The following is a 25,737-nucleotide window of genomic DNA, read 5'->3' as shown; positions in this document are numbered from 1 at the left end:
CACTTGATCCCCGCCCACAAGCAGGAAAAAAACATTTAAAATGACATTGTATGGCTTTCTATGGGTAAAACGGGTTGAATCTTTGAAGGTACAAAAGGGTATTGAAACTGCAATATACCTTTACAACATGCAATATGAAAGGGGTTTAACTGGCTTTTGACCTGTTTTAAGACACGTTTGCAAAAACGGGTTGAAAGCAGGTTTTTGCAAAGTGAAACCAGCTTAAGTGACCATAAGGGAGGTAAAGAGAACCAAACTATTTTCGTAATTTAGGCATGATCTGATATTACAGACATGTGATTTGTTTTTTCATGTTCCGATTAATCACATAAAATCATCTCTAAACAGCATCTATTGAAACTGATATCTTTTCATAATAGCTTCTGAACATTACAGCAAAGTTGTAAGTATATGAAAAATTCAATGTATTTGTGTATTTACATCATTAGGACACTTGCTAAAGAGGATTATTGTAGAGGTAAGCAATCCATAAATACAAACAGCCTACCAAGTCACTTTCCCATTAATATATCTGTTTATGGATTGAATCAATTGTGTGTTCGTACTCAGTTGCAATAAATTGAAAATGTTCTTGACACTAAGCACTTGATCTGACTTTGTATTGCTGGGTTTGATTAATTACAAAATAATATGAAGCTCCATGTGCCTTACCTGCTTTACTTATGAATCAAAAGAAAACAACCCCCTTCCTGGTGTCAGATTCAGCGAGATAGCCAGTAGGGAGCAGGGAACAGGCATGATTAAATATTGCTAGATTTTTCTATTGAAGGGACAAATCAAAGTTTATCAATTCCAACTGCCTTTTTAATTCCTGTTTCAATCTAAATAAGTTGCCACTTTAAATCCTTCTGCAAAAAAAAACAGAAAACAGAAAATTAACTAGCTAGTGTTTTTGAGATCATGTCCTTTGTATTATATTGGCCCTTGAAGCTTTATGAAAATTAATGTGGATAGCTATACTTCCTAATATATATCATGGCCCCTTATTTCTGTTGACATATAGCTAAATGGTTAAATGTTACATAATTACTGTGCATAAGCCACCAACCAAAATAAAACCAATTGTCTGAATCACCAGTCTTTAAATGTCAGACTGATTATAACGCAGGTGCAATATTGTTTACTTTACCCTTTAAAGTGTCTGCATGTGCCTAAGCCTGTCACTATGTTACTGTATTGTCACAGTACTGTAGAGCTATACATTACTTATGCCAGGAGAGATTGATATCATATAATTTTGACTGCTGTTTATCTTCTATCACCTGTATCCTGTTATTTTAAATTTAAACTTACACTGGTCTGGATTCGAAGATTTACATACTTGCTTAAACCTGCTATGCACCAACAAACTTGAAGGCATCTGCCAATAGGTACACTAAGGGCCTTATTTTGGTTCACTATTTCTGACAAAATCCTTCTTAGATGGACAAAACCATGTGCACTGCAGGGGGGCAGATGTAAAATGTGCAGAGAGAATTAGATTTGGGTGAGTTATTTTGTTTCTGTGCAGGGTAAATACTGACTGCTTTATTTTTACACTGCAATATAGATCTCACTTTGAAGTAAAACCCCACCCAAATCAAATTCTCTCTGCACATGTTACATCTGCCCCCCCTGCAGTGCACATGGTTTTGCCCATCTAAGAAGGATTTTGTCAGAAAGAATGAACCAAAATAAGGCCCTAAGTCTTCTATCCAAGAAACCTTTTGCCAACATTGCTTTGGTTCTCTGCCCACCTTATCTCTTTCTCCTTTATACCTAATGATTTTGTCACATGCTTCATAGAAAAATTGATACCAGTGGTTCTTTACTCTGGTCTTATAATAGCACCAACGGGACATAATTATTTGTATAAATGCACAGGCAAATGTATCTGTCTTCCTGAGTCAGTAATGATCGCACATGCCTTCACAAACTGAAATCCCAAAAATTTGACCAATTGGGTTAAGATTGAGAACCACTCGTGTATATCATTCAGTCAGATATTTCCATTTCTCTATAAATAAAGAATATATATGTGTAGTCATCCAGTATATTCTCGTCCTATAACCTTCCCCAGCTGCACTATTTCCTCCCCTCTTCTCCATTTCCACTTTTCAACTGCAAGCCCACTTCTAGTTAGCCTTCTAAATTGTTCAAATTGTCCCTCCCACTGGCACATCCCTATCCTTCTTTATTAAAGTGCCTTCCGCACCAATCCTTAAGGAACCATTTTTGAGTTATCATTTATCTACAGCAACTTTTTTTTATTTCTTCCCTTCCTTTATAACTAAAATATTTTAAACCATGAGTGATGTATGCAAAACCACCTGCCATGCTTCCTGCAATCAGAATTCTACACCCAATAAATCAGACTTTTACCCATAAATTGCAATCAGACTTCTACCCTCCAGAGTGTCAGAGTGGGATTAACAATCTAAAAGTTAAATCCATATACAATACCGCCTCTATTGCAGAAACCTTTGGTGCACATAGGGCCAGATGCACCAAGCTTCAAGAAGCAATAAAGTTGAGAGTTATACACAACTAACCAATCATCTCTTAATGGTCATTTTTCAACACCGCCCATAAGATGGCAGTTAGGAACTGATTGGCTTGTGGTTTATCACTCTCCATTTTCTCACTATGTGAAGATTGGGACACCTGGTCCCTAGTGTGAGTGAATGCTCACACTCTTCTGAAAGGTGAAACCTGGAGTACAATCAATTGTTAGTAATCAGGATGAGAGAATAACACTGATTCAGCAAGTGCCTCTACTCTACATTTGGTAGTGCCAGAGTCTTTGTTTCCCCATGCGGCATCATCTTCCCACAAGTTATCACTGGGAAGACAGCACGATGGAGGAAAAGGGACCAGCTTCCTGAATCAAAATAAGAATATTCATGGGGTATTGTTGCAGATCAGGGTGCAAAGGCCCCTCTGGCAAGCCAGATAATTAATACACACTCTGCCCTCTCTGTAGCAGTGGATACAGGTACATCTTATCAAACATAAAGCGATTAAAGGCATACTAGACTCAGGATATGGCAACACTTTTCAATACAGAATACAGCCAGAGAAAGTTTGCTTTCACCACCTTATGTATATTGTATATCCATGGGGAAGTTAGATATTAGGAATCTATAATATGCTTCGTTGTTGTCAAGACGAAGTCAGTCAACTTAGGCATAGGGTTTTTGCTTGTATTTACAAGCACCTGTGTTATTTGGCTGGCCTTTCTTTCCCTTTATTGGGAAGGATAACGTTTTCTCGTAAAGCCAAGGTTCTTGAAGAGACATTTCCCTTCTTCTTGATTTATTTCTTAGCCATTTGAAAACCCTTCAAAGCCAAAAACAAAAGAAAGAATATTAAAAGGTTTGGAGTAGTTCTGGTGGGAGTCCGAATCAAATGTTAAAAAATGTAAATGATAACATAGATTTGCATAACAGTAATGTGCGCATGAGTTTACATGATATATAGGAAGATAAGGAGTTTAAATCTGCACAAAACCAAAAATATTTTTAACAGCAATTGAATAGAACCAACAAAGCAACAGTATCTCTATCAAAAATTCTAGTAGCATAAGTATGGTGGTGCTCTCAGAAAAATAGCCCAGAAAACTGATTATCTAAAGGTATTTGCTGAGGGGCAGACTATAGGTCTATTATGATAAATAATTATGAATAAAGTTTGGATATAACTTTTATTTGTTACAATAAAAAACGTCTAGGCAATATTGTACATCTATTTAGATGATCACAGCGATGTAAATATAATATACAAAATACTAATAAATTTGCCTGGTATGGGTCATAGGGTTGGCCATAAAAAGGTTGGCAGTCTTTAGGTGGAACACTATTGGTCAACAGGCCATAGGTGAACACATTAAAAAGGTTGAAATGGTTAGGTTCACATGGTCACAAGGCCGACAGAAGCAATAGTTTGACATGGAAAAGGTCAACATAAAAAGGTTGATGTGAGTTTTTCCACAGTTTTTAGTGTCAGTGGTTCTCAACCTCGGTCCCCCCAACAGTTCATGTTTTCCAGGTCACCCTGCAGGTGCACAGATGCACTCATTATTCACTGACACATTTTAAAAGATCCACAGGTGGGGCTAATTACTTCATTTGTGATTCCATGTGGAGACCTGGAAAACATGAACTGTTGGGGGGTCCTTAGGACCGAGGTTGAGAACCACTGGTCTATGTCAACATATGTCAACATTGGCCCCATAAAAGTTTGGCTTCACTCTCCATGTTTCGGGCACCGTGCCTTGCTAAGCTCAGCATACTATTATATTCTTTCTCTTGTCCACTTGGATAGTAAAAACACCCATTTTGGGAATTTTTTTCTGAAAAACTAATTTCGACCTATGGTATGTTGAACTTATCTACCTTTTGACCATGTCAACCTATGGTATGTTGACCTTTCATGTGTCGACCTATGGCCTGTAGACCAATAGTGGTTGACCTATTGACTGTTGACCTGCCTACCGCGTCCCAATTTGCATATTATCAGTACCGTGAAAATATTATACAAGTGTGAAATTATGTTGGAGTTTAGTTCTCTCCTGTCACAATGTGAACCGTTAATAGGGGATAAAGCTTTTGAAAAACTCTAATCACCCCTAAAGCCCCGCACACACGGGCAATGGAGGAGCCGGTGCTGAACGAAGTGCTTAAGCATTGATCGCTCAGCACACATGGTACCTCTGATGTGTGCTGAGCGATCCATTGGAGCAGCATTTTTCCTATGCTAACTTTGCCAATATGCCAGGTAGGTATAAGTGAACTATTGTCATCTGTTCCTGGGGTGGGGAGGAAAGCTGAATCCATGGCTCGGGTATTATGAATCAGACCTCAAACCAAAACTGTTTTACATGGTTACCTGATATTAAGGACACGCACACAGGCCATGACCCCCTCAACAGTGGCAGACTACGGCTCACCTGCTGCCTGCCGTACATAGACACAGCCCACCAGCCGGAGACCCCTGTAGTAGTCACTCAGCCTGCTGTCCGCTGCCCAGTGATGTTTAAACAGGTAGTGCAGTGAGCAGCAGGAAAGCCGGGAGCACGAACAGAAAGCCCCCATCACAGACCACACAAGCACCATTATGTGAGGTAATGACATTACACTATGCCAGACAAACCAGGAAGAGGAGCCGGTGCAGCCATTCTGAGGAGCAGGGAGAGAAAGCAGTGTGTGCTCATCCATGTGTTGGCACCATATTTGAAATATCACATGGACTAAGCACGCTCTCCTGCCAATCTAAGCGGCTTCAACAGCCACAGTGAATGCCAGATGCCGAACGCAGGGCTGGTCTGGACTACACAGTGAGCAGTATTGTGGGCATAGTATAATGGGCACTACTCTGGGCATTAGGTAAAGGGTAATACTTTGGGAACTGTGTAAGTGGCACTACTGGTGGCACTATGTGTAAACAGCACTACTGGGGGCATTGTGTAAGGGGCAGTACCAGTGGCATTAAATGTATAAGCAGAAGTACTAGGGGCATTATATGTAGCATAATGTGTGGCATAATGTGTAATGGATGTTACAGTGTGCATCCAAATGTGTATAGTGCATTATAGTGTGTGGTAAATGCGTAACAGGCATTACGGAGTAACACAATGTATAAGGGGAATTACTATAGAGTATGGGGTATGAATCAGGATTTTTTTTCCTGTGGTGGCCACTGTCTGTGTGTGCAGGTTGCAGAGCTGAGATAAAAGCTCTTTTTCTGCAAGACCACGTCCATTGCACTGAGGTCACGCACCATTTTTGATATTCACGCCTACTGTATGTACTGTACCCATTCTTTGTTTTTAAGATTTTTTGGGGGGTGGGGCACATATTTAACTGTTCACACGGGTAGCTAAATTACATCGAATGTCACTTCTTGTTTTAGCAAATTGCCATATGGGGGGAGTGTCAGAATCTTTTTTGGCAGGGGGAAGCTACATTTATAGGAAAACCACTGACTTACAAGTTCTAGGCAATGCCACATGCTCCAGCTCCACCCTGCAATGTCTCCATGGACTGTCACATTGCCCTGTGCATAGCTGCTGGACATGCAGATCTTTATTTGTTCCAGCTAAAGGCCAGAGACTATGAGTCTGTGCTGAGTTATTTGATTCCCCTTCACCCTGGCATCACTGTCAACTGCTGTTCTACACTACCTGGCACAGTGTGTCTAAGGGTCTTTACCTGGCACAATATGTCTAAGGGTCTCTACCTGGCACAGTGGGTCTATGGGGCTCTACCTTGTGCATTGTGTTTAAGGGGCTGTACCTCGCAGTGTGTCTAAAGGCCTCTTCCTCCCAAAAAGCACCTAAGGGTCTCCACCTGGCACAATATATATATAAGCACTTTACCTGGCACAATGTGTTCAAGAGGCACTACTGTGTGGTGTAATATGAATAACAGATACTACTGTGAATAGTACTATCGTGTGATCAAGCCTCATTCCCATGAAACCACAATCTAGTACAGAACACTAAAATTTCTAGTTATGGCACTGGGCCAGGGTCACATACTTTACCGTTCCCTTATCTGTGTGCCCGTTGAGAAAAAAGTAGACCAAGTAGATTCCATTGTGCCATCTTCAAAATGGTAAAATACATAATGGTGATATTAAACTGCTAATAAATAGAAACTTTTCTTGAATATTTTTCTAAATACAGTAAGTTGCCTTACTGATATTGGAGTTGTTTACAGAAAGTTATCCCAAAACTGGGTACATACTGAGCCATATATCGTCAACGATATGGATGAAAATGATATCGTTGACAATATTATGTATATAATGTCCATTGTGTACAGTCAATATCATTAACGATGCGTGAGGAGGTGGGTCATTACTGCCCCCCCCTGTCATCTATACATACAGCACAACCTGACAAGAAAAACAGCGACTGCATGTACAGAGTGGGGGACGGGTCACATCACTAACTAATATGGTGAGCGATATCGGCCAGTGTGTATGTTCAATATCGTTTTCCCATTGCTCCACCAATATAGTTACTGTAGCTATATCGGCGGCTGCAGGAATCATCTAGTGTGTATCCAGGATTACTTATCTAGGCACCTATTTTATGCTTGATTGTGTTTTACAATTTTACAATAATGTCTAATGTGGTCATTTGAAAATAGTAATTTCAGTGGTAAGCCTAAATAACATTGTTATTATACCATATGAGAAGAGATTACCATATTTACTATAGCTAGTTATATTCTTCCATCAGTCATGAGTTGACATGTATGCTGTATGTCTTTCCAATTACCAGCTTGTGAATTAGTATGAACCAGTAATTTAATTTGAGTAACTCAAACCCACCCAAAATCACTGGTTTCCATTTTTTTTATTAATGCGCTCTTGCAACTTTTAGTAGCCCTCAATTGGCTGTTTATAGACATTTTATAAATGTATACCAAAATACACAATTAATAATAAAAACAGTAAAATACAAAAATAGGTTCTGTGGCCTAACCTTCCCTATTTGTGCCTAAAACCAACCCTTCCCCTTATTCCCCATAACCCCCCCCCCCCCCCCCCCCCAGTGCCTAAAGCTAAGGTTTATGTGACAAGTGGAAAAAAGCTAAACCTTTTGTGGCTCAGTCAGTTGCTAAAATAGCATCATTGCTAGGTTTGGCAGTAGCATGATCGAGAGAAAATGTAGGTACTGCTGGAAATGCCTTTGAATTCTCCATGAACTGTCTTTTAATAACTATAAAGCTATAACAATAACACCCTTTTTCTATTACCATCATGCCAACATATCATATCAAGGTTCACTTGAATCTGGATAACGACCCAGGGGAGATGACCAGACGCTCACCATTTATTATTAATATTATTATTATAATTTTATTTATAGGGCACCACAAGTGTTTCGCAGCGCCGTACAAAAGATCAGTACAGGGAGACAAAACTTAGCATTGCATTGAATAAATAAGGATGGTGATACAGTAGTCATGGGAAAGATGACAGAAAAGTAGCTATCAATGGGCCAGATGTATTAAGACTTAACAAGAGATAAATGCAAGGGTGATAAGGAGAGATAAACATGTATTCAAGTATGTATCAAGGTGCTTTTATCAAGGTGCTCACCATAGCACCTTGATAAAAAAAGCCCACGGGCTTTTGAAACGTCGGTACACTACACCGCTTGCCTCCTGTCGTTCTTCTGAGTGCCGCCGCATCCCCAAGCACCTTCTATATACAGAGCATCACTGCCCTGCACGGAAGGCACCGGAGCCATTGAGCCAGATACAGCTTTTGCTATATTGACAGAGCGGAGTGCCACCACAGCATCTTATATATATATATATATATATATATATATATATGTGTGTGTGTGTGTGTGTGTGTGTGTGTGTGTGTGTGTGTGTCTAGGTGGAGAAAACTGGTAGACTCTGTTTTGTAAATGCTTAGTTTTAGGTAAAGTTGGAAAATCTTTTAAAGAAAATAAAAAAGGAAAGGTTCAGGAGAATAAGAGCCTGATTCAGACCAAGTCGCTCGGCAGCTTACACTTGCTACCTTGCGAGCCTGTAAGCACCATCTGCCACCTGCCGCCGCCTGCCCCCCCCACCACCACCCAAATCCCCCCAGTAGAATGCGAGGAGATGTGTTTGCTAACATCCCCCCGCATGCGACCAGTAGCATGATTTGATGGTCGCTCACCATTGAATGATTTCTCCTGCCTTCAGTAATTAAAGTCAGTCTAAACTGACTTTTATTGCAGCTGCCATGCGCCCACGCAGGTATCGGCCCGCCAGGGGAATGCCTAGCATTTTCATGGCGACACCCATAAAACTCTGGGCATTCCCTGGCAGCTGTCCCTTGCCCGCCCCCTCCGTAACCATGCGAACACCATGGTGAGTGTGATACTTGTCGAAGGTGTTCGCACAGGGGGTCAGCAAATTTGAAAATACAGTCCCCTTCCGAGTGGGTCTGAATTGCACCCTAAGGGGGAGATTCTCTAAACTAAAAATGCGGTAAAAACCCTGTTATCGGGGTCTTTACCGCATTTTGGGATGCTCTATGGATGGGTTTCTAACGCGACTCCACGCCACCCCGCACCGATCCCCTCCGCTCTGCACCGACCCCACTCACCTGTGTCCAGGCAGCACAGAGCTGTGCTGCCCGGACCTGTGACCTCCTCCTCCCTGCACTGTACATCCTCTTCCGGGTGCAGGAGGGAGAAGGAGATCCAGCCCCCCGCAGCAGCAGCATCCTGGCCGGGTAAGAAAAGGAAGTGTAAGCCGCCGAGACCCGCCGTTCATCGCCGGGTCACCGCAAAAGACAGCTCTTAATGCAAGATCTGTTTTTTGTCATAATTATTGCATATGTTAGATCATATGTGATAATTATGTTTGCGGTAGCCGGCGATGGGCGGTGGTAAGTGGGCACGGATGTTAGAGCATCCCCCTAAGTATGGAGAAATACACTTATACTTTACTGTAAGTAAATAACTGACCCTTTTTGTGAGTGCAATCTTTAATTTTGAAGCAAAAAGATCATGAGTCAGTGATAAGGTAGTACAGTAAATTAATTTTTATGATTCTTATCTTTGCTAAACCTGCTGTATATTCTCTATGTGCTAATGCTACATTCTGTGATCTTGCAAAGCCATCATCTCTGTGTACATATGATAGATATTTTCACAATGAAGTGGTTAGCAAAACTTCTGATGCCATAGTTTGCATTCTGTTTGCTCACCATAAATAACCTACAGCCAGCGTATACAGCATACAGTACCGTATCAGTAACTGAGCTTCCTCCCAGTCAGAGACTTAGTGGAAAACAAAGGGAACACATAGGTTTAACAGCATCTAAGATTTCCATCTAGATTAGTACAGTCTGGTAAAAAGTGAAATACATCTCTGCATGTAGTGCAAATCATAGGAAACATTTGTTTGGTGCAGGTCCAACCCCTCTCATGGTGGATCTTTGAAATATGACATACTGTATAGGGGAGAATTTACCAAGATGTGTATTCTACTTCACATGTGATGTTGCTATGGGAAACCAATGAGATCCTGTCTACTATCTTCTAGAGGGCGCTAAAATTAATAAGTAGATTCTGATTGGTTTCCCATGGCAATATCACATGTGAAGTAGAATACACATCTTAGTAAATTTTCCCCATAGTGTTGTTGTTATTATTATTATTATTATTATTATTATTATTATTATTATTTTTATTATTTTTATTATTTACTTACTTAAGTAAGCATTTCTTATTAATTTCAATTTCTTATTTAGAAAGCAACCTCCACCATACTAAAATTCTGATGCTACCCTAGCCTGTAATCTGACTCTATTAGAATCCCGAAATCTTTGTCAAGACCTCATTGAAAGATGATTTCAGGACTGTTCTGTTTACACCATCTACAAGTGTAAAAATACACTTGATAAATTGACTTTGAGAAGGACTAATGTTACATAAGGGATTAGTCAAATGTACAGTCTTCCAAAGTTTACTGTCTAATGTCACCTTTAAAAAAAAAATAACCAAGGTTTCATCTCATGAAGACACTACAATTACCTTCTCACTCCTATATTTAGTGACAGTGCTGGATTATTTTAAGTGCATTTTATCCAAAACCCATCTTTACTGAAGTATAAAGATTGTAATGAAGACAATACAATGTTTTGAAACTGTTTTAAAAGCTTCACTCAACCTTGCTCCTACAGACTTAACATGTGGGGAATCTAATCTCGTGGATGTTAATTAGGGGTTTAGTGTAATTGTACCAATGGGGCGCTTGGCATAATAATTACTATTGAGAGATTCTCACAGAGTTCAAGCATCCCCACATAATACAGATATGTCTCGTACAGTACTGCAATCACCTTTATATGTTGACTCCTACCTTGGAGTTTAACCAATTTTTTTTTTTTAAAGATTAACATGTTACTTCTATGCAGTTTTGTACAATGCATAAGAAATACTGACAATTTAAATAAAAAAATACCAACAATCTTCTGCTATGATAGAGTAATCACCAATAATTTACTTGTAGAAATTTTATGATTTTTTTTCTTATGGATAGATACATGCTGTTTAATTTTGATTATTATTCACATTTATTTTATTTTATTAAAGTTTTTTTTTTTACAAATCACTCTAACAGCAAGACTCAAATGAAACATACAGTACTGTAGTTTTTAGTGGATACCTAATACTATTTTTTAACCAATTGTATAGTATAGTAGGCTTGCACTGTTATTATTTCTGAATTTCAGAAAATATTTTCTAAGTTTCAAACTGAATGCTGCCATATCGCTATAAAAGTTTTCCTTAAATTCCAAATTATTGACTGCAATCACACTGCCATTATAGCAAAATTTTAAAAACTAATAGGGAACATTATTTTTGATTGTAAGTCATTTCTGGATAGGAAATTCATTTATGTTTAAAACATAACTGGAAAGTCAGAGCAGGTGATGTGAGGTGAATACAAGGTAATAAATATGAAAAAAAAATATTTCGTACTGTTTTTTGGTGTGCTTGCCAACAGCAATGAGCTGAATGTGTCTGCTTGTAGATACATCACAGTCCGCTCGGTAGTGTCATCTGAGTCATGGTGAAAGTGTTCCACAGTGGATGTACAATTGTCATTGGAGGTACAACACAAATCTGTATATGAGAAGCACATTATCAAATATAGTACGCAGTGAAGGGATTAAAACAATGTTGTGTTTCAGGGGCATTTACTGTACAATTTTATCACTTTTTCTTTTTTTTTTTATATTTTGCAGTTTTAAACCTAAGGAATAATTTTATTGCAGTAATAATTCAATTGATATCATAAACTTTCTTTTGGTGCGCCACATCAATACACTTCTTCTCCTATACTGCATTTACTGTACTAACATTTACATGTGTGTTTATACCCCCAAAACAAAACATTGATTTAAAATTGATCTTTTAGTATTTACCACCGTTTCTCTATAGGTGACACCTGTGTGTACATATGCCACACACATACACACTATGGTTAGTTTTTGTAAAAAGCCAATTAACACTACCAGTATATTTTTGGATTATGGGAGGAAAACTACCCGGAAAAACCCACCAAGCACAGGGAGCATGTATAAACTTTACACTGTTAGGGCTAAGGTGGGAATCAAATTCAAGACAATGCTTTTTATAAAGAGCGGAATTCTTATGATGGTATACACAAAGAACAGTACGTACAATACTTTTTTTATCATCCTGTAGGACCACTAGCTCGGTTCCTCCCAGACAGCAGGATCAGATACGATATATCGTATGCGGTCCTTTTGCATACGATGAGCTCAAATTCTTTGCTTCTGGGAGGCTGTCCGAATTAGAGGTCATACATGTAGCAGGTCCGATCTCCGACTCCGGTCCAATACGTATGTGACAACACATCGGATTCTATCGGATGTCAAACACGTGTGATTTGGCCACTTTTCACCTGATTTCAAGGCCTGATCCATCAAAACTGAGTGAAAAGGGGTCAAATCACACTACTGCGGGGGTTCCCAATTTTTTTGGAATCACGGCACCCCAGAATATCAGAAAGTTTTTCACTGTTACCCTAGACCACAAGTTTCTCATTAAGAAAGTCAGGAAAAAATATTAAGTTAATTAAATTGTGTTTATAGGTCATCCTTAGGGTCAGTTATGTGGTAATTATCAGGATTCACCTCTGTTTGTCCACAATTTGGCTATCACTTTGGCCATAGTTAATTCAAATTTGATTATAGATCACCAATTCAGGGCACCCCTACAAGTCCCCCAAGGCACCCCAGGTTGCCACGGCACACAGTTTGAGAACCACTGCACTACTGTAAAACCATCTTAAGATTTACTGCCATCTGAGTTTAACCACACTATTAGTGCCCACCCTACGGTCACACTGTGCGACCTTGGTTTAGTTATAGGGGACAAGGCTGTTGTGTGGCAGTGCTTATTGTTACTTTTCATCCAAATGAATCATACACAATGTGTGAATGTACAAAGACATGGATTGACACATCATCTATAGATATGTCTAGTGTTTGTGTGTCTCCGAAACACTGCGATCTGTTGGCAGCAAGTGAAACTACATCTCTTTCTCTCTCACGCATGCACAAACAAAGAGGCAATAGCAAGGTAGAAGACTAGCTTTTGAAGCATTTCCTTGGAGCGGGATTACTAGTATATGAACAGGTGTGCAGTATATTACTATACTTCTTCTTATATGACTTCAAAAATATTTGATTCTTTTCTTTTGTCTTTTATTTTCTTTGGGCTTTTAAGGTGATATTAGTGAAATTGCCAAACTATACAAAGGAATCGATGGAACAGCAAAGGTTCCCATCACCCGTACAAAAATCCATAACTTTTGCATTTTAATAGAGAGGCTGAACCAGTCATTTTCTGTCTGATGTACAGCTTTGATTTTCTTCTTATCTCTCAGGGAATTTTGACTTTCTGAGAAAGGGATTATTGAGTTGTGTCTGTGAGAGGGGTTCCTGCATCACTACAGGGCTGTGCGAAGAAACTGTTACAGTCAGCTCAGCTGCTCGCTGCTTGTAAAAGCATCAGGGACGCCATGTTAATATTCATTAGGTCTTTTTGTACAGGAATTCCAGTCCTTGCAATGAAGACAGCTTGTAGAGGGAAGATTATACCCAGAGTCAGACATTAAGACAAACATATTTAGAACAACAATTATGATAATTGCAAAAACACTAGCGCAGAGAAATAAGTAAATCTGATTAAGGGCACTTCTGCATGATCAAATATAAATCTTATGTCTTCCCTTTAACCTGGTTTAAACATAAGAGGATTATATTATGTATTAACAGATTTGTGAAGCTGAACTTATTGTACCTAATAATATAGAGCATCCAAGGGAGTGCTGTGAAAGGATCGTACTAGAAAAGTAATCCACTTAAATTAAAAATAGACAGAATGATTGGGAAGGTGTACAAGACGTACGTGAGTAGGTTACGTAGGCTAGGCAGGCTTGCCTGCATGTTACATGACTGTGTGAAAATTGCACTGCAGTGTTTTCTGGCATTTAAACGTGAAGCTCACTGTATTGGCAATCTCTATCTATCTTATTCCTGTAATAACAAATATGAAATGTATTATTTTTCTTTAACATGATGCTTTTTATTTTATAATATAGTCTTATATAACACCAGTTTACAGCAGTTTTATTTTTAAACAATTTTTTCCCATAACTATTTTAAGCTTAAATGTAATGTCTTTTTTAGTAAGATAGAAACTATGGGTACCGCTTTTTTTTTTGGTGCATTTAATTAAATTCTGATTGCAACATTGTATTCACACACTATATAAAAATTGTACTACTACGACCACTACTACTACTACTACTACTACTACTACTACTATGAATAATAAAAATAGGATAAGAACAAAAAAATATATAAATCACCTTTAAAATTATTTTATTTTCTATATTTTCCTTGTATATTTTTTCTACAGTATCTATCTATCTATCTATCTATCTATCTATCTATCTATCTATCTATCTATCTATCTATATCTATCTACATTTTTTTCAGTATGCAAACAAAGGAAGCTTCTCCTATATATTCTACAATGATTTATACTTTTATTAAATTGAACCTTTACTTTGTTTTTCATACTGTCAACTAATTAAATGCTAATGATCTTATGTTTAATGAGCAGTTCAATTAAACATATTAAAACGCTACTGAAAACCTTAAAAGAGTTTTATTGAAGGACGTCTTGATTAATGTTTTCTGCAGATCCAAGCTGATTTTGTCAAAGGAGCCTACACAATGACTGATCCAAGTCTTGCAGAACATATAAAGCTGTCCACCATGTTTAAAAGTTAGGGAAGGGAATTAACTGACAGCTGCTATTTGGCAGGGAATCGCGTGACGAAATTGGTTAATATCCACAATGCGGTGAAAGCAACCCCCATTTTATGCAGTCAGTGGTTAAGCAACTTTATTTACTTAAATAAAAGCTATTGCCCTCGGTTGTTCATTTTGACTTTGCTAGGAAGCAAAGACATTTCTAGGATTTAGGCATATGGGACTGGTGTGCTAGTTAACATAGAATAGGTTGTGTTAATGAATACAATTGTTAACACTAAAAGAAAGGTATTGTATTGTATTTATTATTAAGATAGACTTAATATATCATGTGATGTATTATACCTATTTTAAACGTTCTGATCAATGATACCTATATATATGAATATATGTTAATGTGTATCACTGCTGTATGCATGCAAAGCATTGTGTACATAGATGACAAACACCCACAAATGTATGCATATATGCAGTACTATTTTTCTGGAAAAATAGGTCTAGGAACTTCGCGTCTCGGGGTAGATCGATTAAATAAAAAAATAGAGAGAGAGAGAGAGAGAAAAAAAAGTATATATTGTATTTAGAAACAAAGATACTCACAGGTGACTTTAAAATAAAACTTATCTTATGGAAAGTACATTTTGGCCCTGATGATGTCATATTTAATTAGAGGTTTAGGAACTGAGTTCCTGCTGGTTCCTGCTGAAAAAAAGCACTGCATATATATATATATATATATATATATATATATATATATATATATATATATATATATATATATATATATATATATATACTGTACACACACATGTACATAAGAGGATTATGTTATGTATATATTTACAATATTTTTCTGTACCACTAGTTCAGTATACTTCAAAAAATGACCTCTTATCTCTCTAAAGTTGCTTGACGTGCGTTCACTACATTGTTAATGCTGGTAAAACCTGGCCCTGCTCTGTATCACCAGAAAACCGACACGTAATAGGAGCTGAGCGTTTGGAAACCACAAAGAAGTGACTCACAGATCACGTCTATCAGTATATGAGTCTCGTGCAAAGAAGATTCTCTTAAAATAACGAAAAGACAATTTACATATTTGTATTTTAATTGCTTACAATAATGTAATAAAGGTCAGGAAAATAGATATTGTGAATATTAAACATTCTTGTTTTTTTTAGCGAAATATGTATATATCATACTATACATTAGCTACATTTTCATTCTCCAGCAGAAAGGATACAGCTGCTGTACAGGCATTTTGCAGTGTTTCACACATGTTGCAGAGTCAACAACCTCAAACGTCATTTTAGTCTTTGTTGGGTGAGATTGTACAATGCATATTTTAGTTCACAAGAACCAAAGTGCGGCCATACTGTAAATGATGGCAGTACGAACTGGTTTTTGGCAGTGAACAGAGCTGCATTGTAGAGTTTATAGTGATCACACTGGTCTACAGACGTTTCCAGTATCTACTGTTGTCATCCAAACAATTTGACAGTTATCATTTGTAACAGACTACAGTATTTCTGCGGGCGCCATCTCTCCTGTAGCTTGCATGTGACATGAAAGAACATGCTCGTTCCTATGTAAAAATTATGCAGGTAAAACTAGTCTTTAAATACATAATTTATACTTTCAAGGACATTATAATAAAAAACAATTTTGGGGGAACATTGACTATTGTTATATACCATACAATATATATAGCCTATATCATTAAACAAAGAAAACATTTTATAGAGTTAATAAATGAAAAAAAAATAGAAAAAGGAAATAATTTTGTGTGTGTGTGTGTATATATGCATGACTGTATGTATGTATGTATGTGTGTACAGTATATATATATATATATATATATATATATATATATATATATACACACACACATACTAACAAACACACAGTATATAAATAATTTATCTTCAAATAATACTCAAATGACAAACGTTAGTTAATATTCTTTAAATTGCTAATGTTCTCTCTTTTCTTTCTTTCGCTGAGTATCAATGTATTCCTTGTCTATTAACTAATTGAAAACAGATGCCTAAGACACAGGCTGTAATTTAACTTCAGAATACTTAAAATGGCATTTTTCTACGATTAAAAAAATCTACATGGCCATTTCATTTTTTATGTAGTAAAATGTTACACATCTGTGCAAACATAATAGTTTATCTATAGCACTATGCTGTGCTGTTTGTTTATTTTGAGTTTCCTTGTGTTGTTTCATTTAAAGAAAGCACAAGTTAATTCCTGCTTCATCCCAGCTCTGTAACAAGAGTCTTTCTCATTTAATTAAGATATATCACAAAACATCTGACTGCCTAATGAGGACTAATGACACACCTATTTTAAAAATACGTGAAACATTATCAGCATTTAATAGTCTACGTTGCCAGAATATTAAACACATGGCATACGTAGCTTAAACACTTTTGTATATTTGCAGAATTGGTCAAAATTAATAAGGGTCCATGCAAATTGTTGCTGTGTTATAACAAAGTAACAAGAAAACAGTGTTCTAAATTAGCCCTATTAATAAAACTTTTATAGATTGTATAAAAGGTTTAACAAATATATAAAATAAAGTGCTTGGGAAAAATTGCAATTATTCACCTGCTTATTGCTAAAAGCACAATTATACATTACAGTAGTGCTGATTTTATTTTACATTAATACAGATTGCTTGTAATTAAGCCACATATGCAATTAAATAAAACTCATAATGCACATAACAGTGCAGATTCACACAGGCTAGTTGTATTTAAAGCACAAACGTGACCAAATGCATTACAATAATACACTTCGCCACCGAATGCATCAACTGAACAACTCAGAATTGGTCAAATTTAAATATCTAATTTGAGCAGAAATCTAATTCTCAGACAGAGATAGAATGACACAATCATATTGTCCTGCACCGATGATCTATTCTTTACAATGCTTTGATTAACTCCTTGTAACACTATATTTCCCCCTCCTATCTGCTATATCTGATCAGACGGCAAGAGACATCATGCAAACAGTTTATTTAGCTGAAGTGTTGATAGTTTTATTGGTTTTCTGTGTTCACTCAGCTTTGATTTGTTATATTTGCAATGGGCGGTGAAAATTCTCTAAATTATTTATTGTCGCAAAGTAGCAATGATCCAGAATTACTTACATTTTTTTCAGCCCTTCTGTGTCTTCTCTGGCATTTTAGCTAACTATGGGAAGGCGTGTTGCAAATCTTTAAGGAACGTGCAAACAGTTAAACACCAAGTGTAGGAGGGTTTTACGGTTGGATGTGGTTGGGGTACATGTTGGCATATGCAAACAGTTGGAAAAAACAGCCTGTAAAACAGTCTCGAGACTGAAGGAAATCAGCACTTAATTCCACAAACATTTGTTTCAGCTCAAGGATTGCTGCTGCACAGAAACTTTTAGGAGATGATAATATCCTTCCTGATATGCAGCTGATAAGATGCTGCACAGCAGCACCATCTGCTGGTGTGTAACCAAAAAAATAAAGACACTGGTGTTTGCTACTGTACATTATACTATAATGTCTTTGTGTTTAGAATCAGTGTTAAAAGGCAGAATTGGCTCTTAGTAAGAAACTGTTTGGCCGTCATTGCTTGAAGAATGGTCTTACAGCATTCTCTTTGTTATCCTTCAACACTCTTGACTGTAGTGACCATAACCCTTTTGTATCAGTTTGTTTTAAGTCCTTACTGATTGTCTGAATACATCTTAGAATTTGTATAAAACGACTTACGCTTTGGTGCGTTATTGATTCAGGATAACGGAAATATGAAAGTTGATGACAGGCATGTGACCATCTAGCAGTTTACAGGCAACACCTTTTCCATAATGTCCAAAAGAAAAATACAACATTCCCTGGGGCTACTACTGAGTTAATCCAGAGCTGCAAAGGTTTCATTATTTAAATACTTTTGCTGCTGTACTAATAATATACAATATAGATATGGCATTCAGTTATAAGAAAGGACATTAAATCTAACCATTGCTAATAGAGATTGCCTAACTGGCTGCATTTTAGTTTGCGGTTGATTTAGACACAGTAGTTTATTTTTAAACTGGAAAAAACGACGCATTGCTTTGTTTCATTTTTTTTAAGTATTTAAAAAGACACGGTATATAAATACATAAATGCTTTTAATGTATATAAGTAAATATCTCAAGTTGTTTGTATTGATATTTTAACAGAAGTGTAATTCATTTTTGTATAAGCTCAATTTTGTTCTGAAACTTTTCGCACCACAACTGTTACAGCATAAATCAGTGACTCTGAAGCTCAAATATTCAAAAAACTCTAAATTTGGCAAAACATTTCACTCTTTCACTGCTTCACATACTGTAACCAGTTGACATGCATTGTAATAGATCTTCCTGCATGCTCTTTGATTGCATTTGTTGGTATAAGATAACTGTTCATTTATTAATATTTTTTTCTATATTTTGTTGTTAGCATATTTACTATTCAAATTTAGGCACAATTTTTCATTCCAAAGCTTGTTAAACAGATAAGGTATAGGCATTTCTCGTTTTAAACAAAGTGCCTATGTTGTTTCTAAACTTATTTATAAATATACATAAACAATTAAAACATGTATTGTTCTAATCTACAGTGAACTAAAGTTGTAACTTGCAGAATAAAGAAAAGTTGTGTTGCCAATAATGATTGGATAATATTCAATTTTCATTAAATTTATAAATCTTTTATCACGGTTTTAAATAAAAAAAAATCATATAAAAAGACCTTGCAATGCAGAAAGTCAGTTATCATAAATGTTTCATTATATTTAAAAAATAGATTGATAGTAAAAAGATTATTTTTTCCAATTGTTTACATTTTTAATGCACATTGTTCAATCATTTGTGTAAAGCATTTTAACAAAAAAATACAAAATGTGTGTCTTAAAATTATTATATACTTTTCCTGTATTTTTATTAAAAAAAAAAATATTTTAAATAGGTTCAACTCTTCTATTGTAATATGGGAAAATCACTGTTGTTATTGATATTTTACAATGGTTAAAAGGTACAAAACCATGTCTGGTGTGTTTTAGGATCTCTAGTAGTTTATAATCAAACCATAAGCAAATCATATATTTTTCTAAATAATCTAAAATATCTAAAATATTGAAAACTGTTTAAAAAAAAATCACCACCCCTTGATCTAGTCATAAAATGTTGACTAATTTGATAGTTAAGTTTTTATGTCTGTTGTCCCAGACATTCTCCAACCAACCAGCAGCATTAATTGACTACCACCATCTCATGACTAAGCTAAGGAGAACTTTAGAAAATGCCAAAACCCAGCTTGCGCAAAGTCTTTTAATTATTTGGCTTAATTCTAGTTATATCATATACCATGGAAAAAGAAGAATGTAATATAGTAAATATTTTTTTGGTAAAGAAATTATATAAAAAAGTACAGTGATTACTTTCAATTTAGCAATTTCAGCTACAAACTTTTCCGACTGCTTCTCTTAGTTAAATATGTTATAATTTAAAAGATAACATTCTATAAAGACAAAAGTATAAAGTTTATGTAACTATTCTCTCAACTACTGCAGGTAAGTGTACATATTATAATAGTACTCACAAAAGTACTTGATGTATATTCATGAGTAATACTATCTCCTACGATCAGATGAATCCTAGGAATTGGCCAATATAGAATAAACAATTACAGATAACTTCGTTAAACAAATTACCTTATATGTGGTCATGTGCATGTATTAATGGATATGAATAATCATCATTTGTAGGAAATTAAATCAAACTTTGTATTAAGGGAGAAAATAAAATGCACAGATACCTAAAAGGTGCAGAAAGATCAGTAGGTTCATATTTTAAAATTCTTTAACTATAGTTTTTTTCTAACAAAATGAGAAAAAGTGGTTGCAAAATAGTAAGCTCTAGGCATAAAGTTAATAAATATGTTACACGTATCCTTATGACAATGGTGTTACTATAAAGTTATGCGAGGAATTAGGATGATTGGCTAAACTTGATTATATTTATGCAAATCATTGAATATCCTTGAAATTGATACCCAGAATAGAGCTTACTGCAGCTCTAATTGCAGAGTGTACCTAGCATGCTCAATTATGGACAATGTAGAGTCATATGTACTCAGGAAAGTACTTGTGAGTAAAGGGGCATAACCGGGTGGTAACAAGTACGTTTCTTACATAGACAAAGTTCAGAGAGAGTATCTTGATGGAATTGATAGTTTGTGATATGTATGTATTCATAATTATGGCTATTTTCAGAGGGATCACTAGGGATTCATCTATTTTATTTATTATGTTTCCTATATAGTGCACACATATTCCGCAGCGCTTTACAAAGAATATTTGAACATTCACATCAGTCCCTGCCCCAGTGGAGCTTACAATCTATATTCCCTACCACATTTACATGCACACACATTCACTCTAGGGTTAATTCTGTTGAAAGCCAGTTAATCTACCAGTATATTTTTGTATTTTGGGAGGAAACCGGAGTACCCAAAGTAAACCCACACAAGCACGGGGAGAATATACAATGGTGGGAGTCGAACCCATGACCTAAGCACTGTAAGGCAGAACCGCAAACCATTACACCATCCATGCAGCCACAATGATAATGATGACATCTCTAGTATGAAACCTAGCAAACAGATAGAAGTGGTCTGTCTAAAGAGATACACAGAGCTCTGCACATATTGTACAGCAGAAATCATTTCAATTTATCCAGCCCACTGTCCATATGAGAAGATGCACCAGACCCTTAACATTATGTAATTGAATGTGAAAAAAATGAATCTATTTTACATCAACTGTTAGTCAAGCCTAACTTTTTCTTCGGATTTTTACTTCTGAATACTCCATATGATAGAGGGAATTGCATTTTGGGGGGATTCCCTTCCCCTGGTGCACAGTCAAGCCTTTTAGGTATGTAATTATATTTCTTTAGTAAGGGAAGCCATTGGCTGTCAGAAAATTACTTACAGTAACAGCTCATTAATTTCAATACACCTTCAGAATGTTTGATTTCTCTAGAAATGATAAACTTCATACAGTATGTGTGTTTTGCACAAAAATGTGTCCACCTGCTATAACTCACAGGTGCATAGTTCTCTGTGAAGCTATGAACCCGGTTGCGAGGCCACGCCCCCTAATTTGCTTCCTGAGGTAAAGAATTGGTAGGTATCCTAACAGCCTGATGCATAAAAACAAACAAATTACACCCTCAAGGACAAAAGGTGATCTAATTGATATGATATATGCCCAAGTTGTCGAAACATACACAGTGGAAGAATTCCATGTTTTTCTTCTACAGTGACAATTTTCAAAATGTGTAAAGTGGTGTCATAAATAACTCCCAGGAAGGAGTTATCAATTAAAAAAAAATCTGTTCTAGTGGCTTTGAAAAATGTAGGGCTTACTGTAGTTTGTGATACTGCTCACTTGTTTCTCTTGCTGGCATGAAATGTACCTTCAAGAAACATGTTGCATCCAACAGTGTTAATGACTGCCTATGACCTGCACATCCTCGAGTGACTACAAAAAGGAGGTCATATTAATCAGCTTGTCAGATCTGTATTACTCTGATGGAAATGAGTAAGAAAGGTGTATCAAATACAACCATCAAATGCCACCTTGCAGCCTAATAGTGACGTGTTACAGCCCTAAAACCATTGCTTAGAGCTATAAAAAAGAAGAAACTATTGTGGGAAAAAATGCAGGAGGTGGACCACCACCTAGTGGAATCATGGTCTTTTCACAAAGGAATCAAAATGTGAGGTGTTTAGGTCCAAGGGATGCAAGTTTGTTCATCATGTGACCAGTAAGCACGCCACCCACTGTCAAGCATGTGGGAGATTCCATTATGGTTTGGGGATGTTTTGGAGGTGGTGTGGTTGGTGACTTCACAAAAATGAAAAGACATATGGAATCCAAATGCTATCACAATATGCTGGTGTTCCATTCTATCCTTACCAGTACCTGGTTTATTGGTTGTGGTTTGATTTTACAGCAAAATAATGACACAAAATGTACCTCCCATCCATTCAAAAAGTATGCTTAGTCAAAACATTGACAACATGTACTGAAGAACATGGTTTGGCCACTATAGAGTCCTGAATGCAGTTCAGTTGAACTCCTCTGATGCCACCTGTACTGGTGTGTTTGAGATGTGCAAATACTAGTTAGTGGTATAGCTCAAATGCTTTCAAGCCTACAATAGCCTCTTTTTTATAGGTCTAATCCAGTGGTAGCCAACTCCAGTCCTCGAGAGCTGCCAACAGTTAACATTTTCTAGGTCACCTAGCTGGGGCACAGGTGCACTTATTACTGACTGACACATTCTAAATGATCCACAGGTGGAGCTAATTACTTAACTTATGATTCTATGGGGAGATCTGGAAAACGTTAACTGTTGGTAGCTCTCGAGGACTGGAGTTGGCTATCCCTGGTCTAAGCAATGGTTTTAGGGTATTACTACAAGACAAGTGGGCTACACTGAAACCTTACACGAGATGACTGCACGTTTGCAATGCTATGATCCCCTCTAAGGGTGGATTTGTTGATGAGAGAAAAATGTAAAGAAACAAAAAATGTATTCTTAAACAATGTGTGTAGGAGACCAAAACCTGTTTATTTACCAAAATAAATAATAATAATAATAATAATAATAATTATAATAATAATATATGACAGACTAACTTCTATTGTTAATTTCTTTCAACGAAAACGACAATTTGGGTGCTGTTTATAAAATAATGATCTGTAGTGCATGTAGCAGCTTGGGTTGTCATGTGATCCTAAGAAGAACTGTGGAACAAGTCCAGGCTGTCATAACTAGGGCTTTGTGGACCCATTTGTGACCTTGGTGGTTGGTGACTTATGCTGGAGCTAACAAAGGGACAGCAGAAGGAAGACAAAATCTAGCTGGACAAATGTCGTTTTTATTCATAGACAATGTACACGGATGTACAGGTGAATTGTGGAAATAAGACAATGTTTCTTGAAGCAGGAAATAATGACTGGACTGGAATGAAGATTTAGGATGATGCATAAGCAGAAGCAGACTTGTAATACAAATATAGCAAACTAAAGTTCATTAGGGAATGGCTTAATCTGGGCAATTCACCAGACATGATAAAGTGGACTTGTAATGCATAGACCACAGGCTGATGCATAAGCAGAGGCAAACTTGTGATAGAATCAAGGGTAGACTAGTAGTAGAAGCAGAACCAGGCAGAAACCGAGTACTTTACCAGACTCTCTGGACCAAACTTGGATTCGGAAACAGACTTGTAATGCAGCAGCTGGCAGACTTGTAGCAAAGGCAATTGCAGAATGGAGCATAAACGGAAGCAGAAGTAGGCTTGTACACAGGAGAATTCAGGCTGTGGCAGAAGCAGAAGTAGGCTTGTACACAGGAGAATTCAGGCTGTGGCAGAAGCAGAAGTAGGCTTGTACACAGGAGAATTCAGACTGTGGAAGAAGCAGAAGTAGGCTTGTACACAGGAGAATTCAGGCTGTGGCGGAAGCAGAAGTAGGCTAGTACACAGGAGAATTCAGGCTGTGGCGGAAGCAGAAGTAGGCTTGTACACAGGAGAATTCAGGCTGTGGAAGAAGCAGAAGTAGGCTTGTACACAGGAGAATTCAGGATGTGGCAGAAGCAGAAGTAGGCTTGTACACAGGAGAATTCAGACTGTGGAAGAAGCAGAAGTAGGCTTGTACACAGGAGAATTCAGGCTGTGGCGGAAGCAGAAGTAGGCTTGTACACAGGAGAATTCAGGCTGTGGAAGAAGCCGAAGTAGGCTTGTACACAGGAGAATTTAGGCTGTGGAAGAAGCAGAAGTAGGCTTGTACACAGGAGAATTCAGGCTGTGGCAGAAGCAGAAGTAGGCTAGTACACAGGAGAATTCAGGCTGTGGCGGAAGCAGAAGTAGACTTGTACACAGGAGAATTCAGGCTGTGGAAGAAGCAGAAGTAGGCTTGTACACAGGAGAATTCAGGCTGTGGCAGAAGCAGAAGTAGGCTTGTACACAGGAGAATTCAGGCTGTGGCAGAAGCAGAAGTAGGCTAGTACACAGGAGAATTCAGGCTGTGGCGGAAGCAGAAGTAGGCTTGTACACAGGAGAATTCAGGCTGTGGAAGTAGCAGAAGTAGGCTTGTGTACAGGAGAATTCAGGCTGTGGAAGAATATAGCAAGATTCAAATATAACTTTGAATTCAGAACAGGAGCCAGGTAATAGAGCATGAATAGCGACGTTGCTTAAGGCACTTGCTGTTTGTTTGAGCGGGGTATTTAAACCCCTTGCCTTGCTCTGATTTGATGTCAGGCCGGGTGGAGACTGAAATCCCAGGAATGGACTCTAATTAGAACAACCAGTGCAAAGCAGGAGACTTACATGATATCACCCAGCATGTCACTGAGAAGTTAACAGGTGAACAGAGTTCTCAGCAGAATTCTTACAGGTGCACAAGCAGCAGCAATAGGGCACAATCTCTCCGTAAAGGAATGTCAGCATAGGTGCATTCAGAATGAAGCTGAACTTGGAATACTCAGAGACCAGCAACAGATGGTCATGTGCTGAGAAGTTTTCATAGTGCATATAATCAGAATCAGAATCAGCTTTGTTGGCCAGGTATACTAGTGTATACTAGGAATATGATTTGGATTGCTGTGCAACAGCCGGTAGGTAACAGTTCAACAGTGACAGATATACATAACACATACAAGTATATGCTAATCCTGGGGATTATAGAGGCAGGGAACATATATTTGCTGGGCAACACAGCACCTAGGCAGCCATTCGCAGCGCCACTAGTCATTGCAACAGCCAGGCAGGTAACAATACAAGCAGACAGTACAGTTATCACACAGGGAGCA

The 25,737-nt window shown here is 37.3% G+C and overlaps 1 long non-coding RNA gene across 1 annotated transcript; it reads right to left on the bottom strand.

The window, feature by feature from the left end:
* Positions 1–667: 667 nt before the first annotated feature.
* Positions 668–18,131, bottom strand: LOC146046413 (uncharacterized). Its single transcript, XR_014465881.1, has 4 exons — positions 18,002–18,131; positions 11,504–11,647; positions 3,098–3,339; positions 668–869 (listed from the first exon to the last, which is right to left on the bottom strand). It is a non-coding gene; the product is annotated as an uncharacterized LOC146046413 (long non-coding RNA).
* Between the last annotated feature and the right edge of the window lie 7,606 nt (positions 18,132–25,737).

The sequence above is a fragment of the Crinia signifera genome, chromosome 11 (genome assembly GCF_055691185.1).
Source record: "Crinia signifera chromosome 11, ASM5569118v1, whole genome shotgun sequence".
Lineage (NCBI taxonomy): Eukaryota > Metazoa > Chordata > Amphibia > Anura > Myobatrachidae > Crinia > Crinia signifera.
The sequence above is the reverse complement of the archived record's forward strand: the minus strand, read 5'-3'. Positions and strand labels throughout refer to the sequence as shown.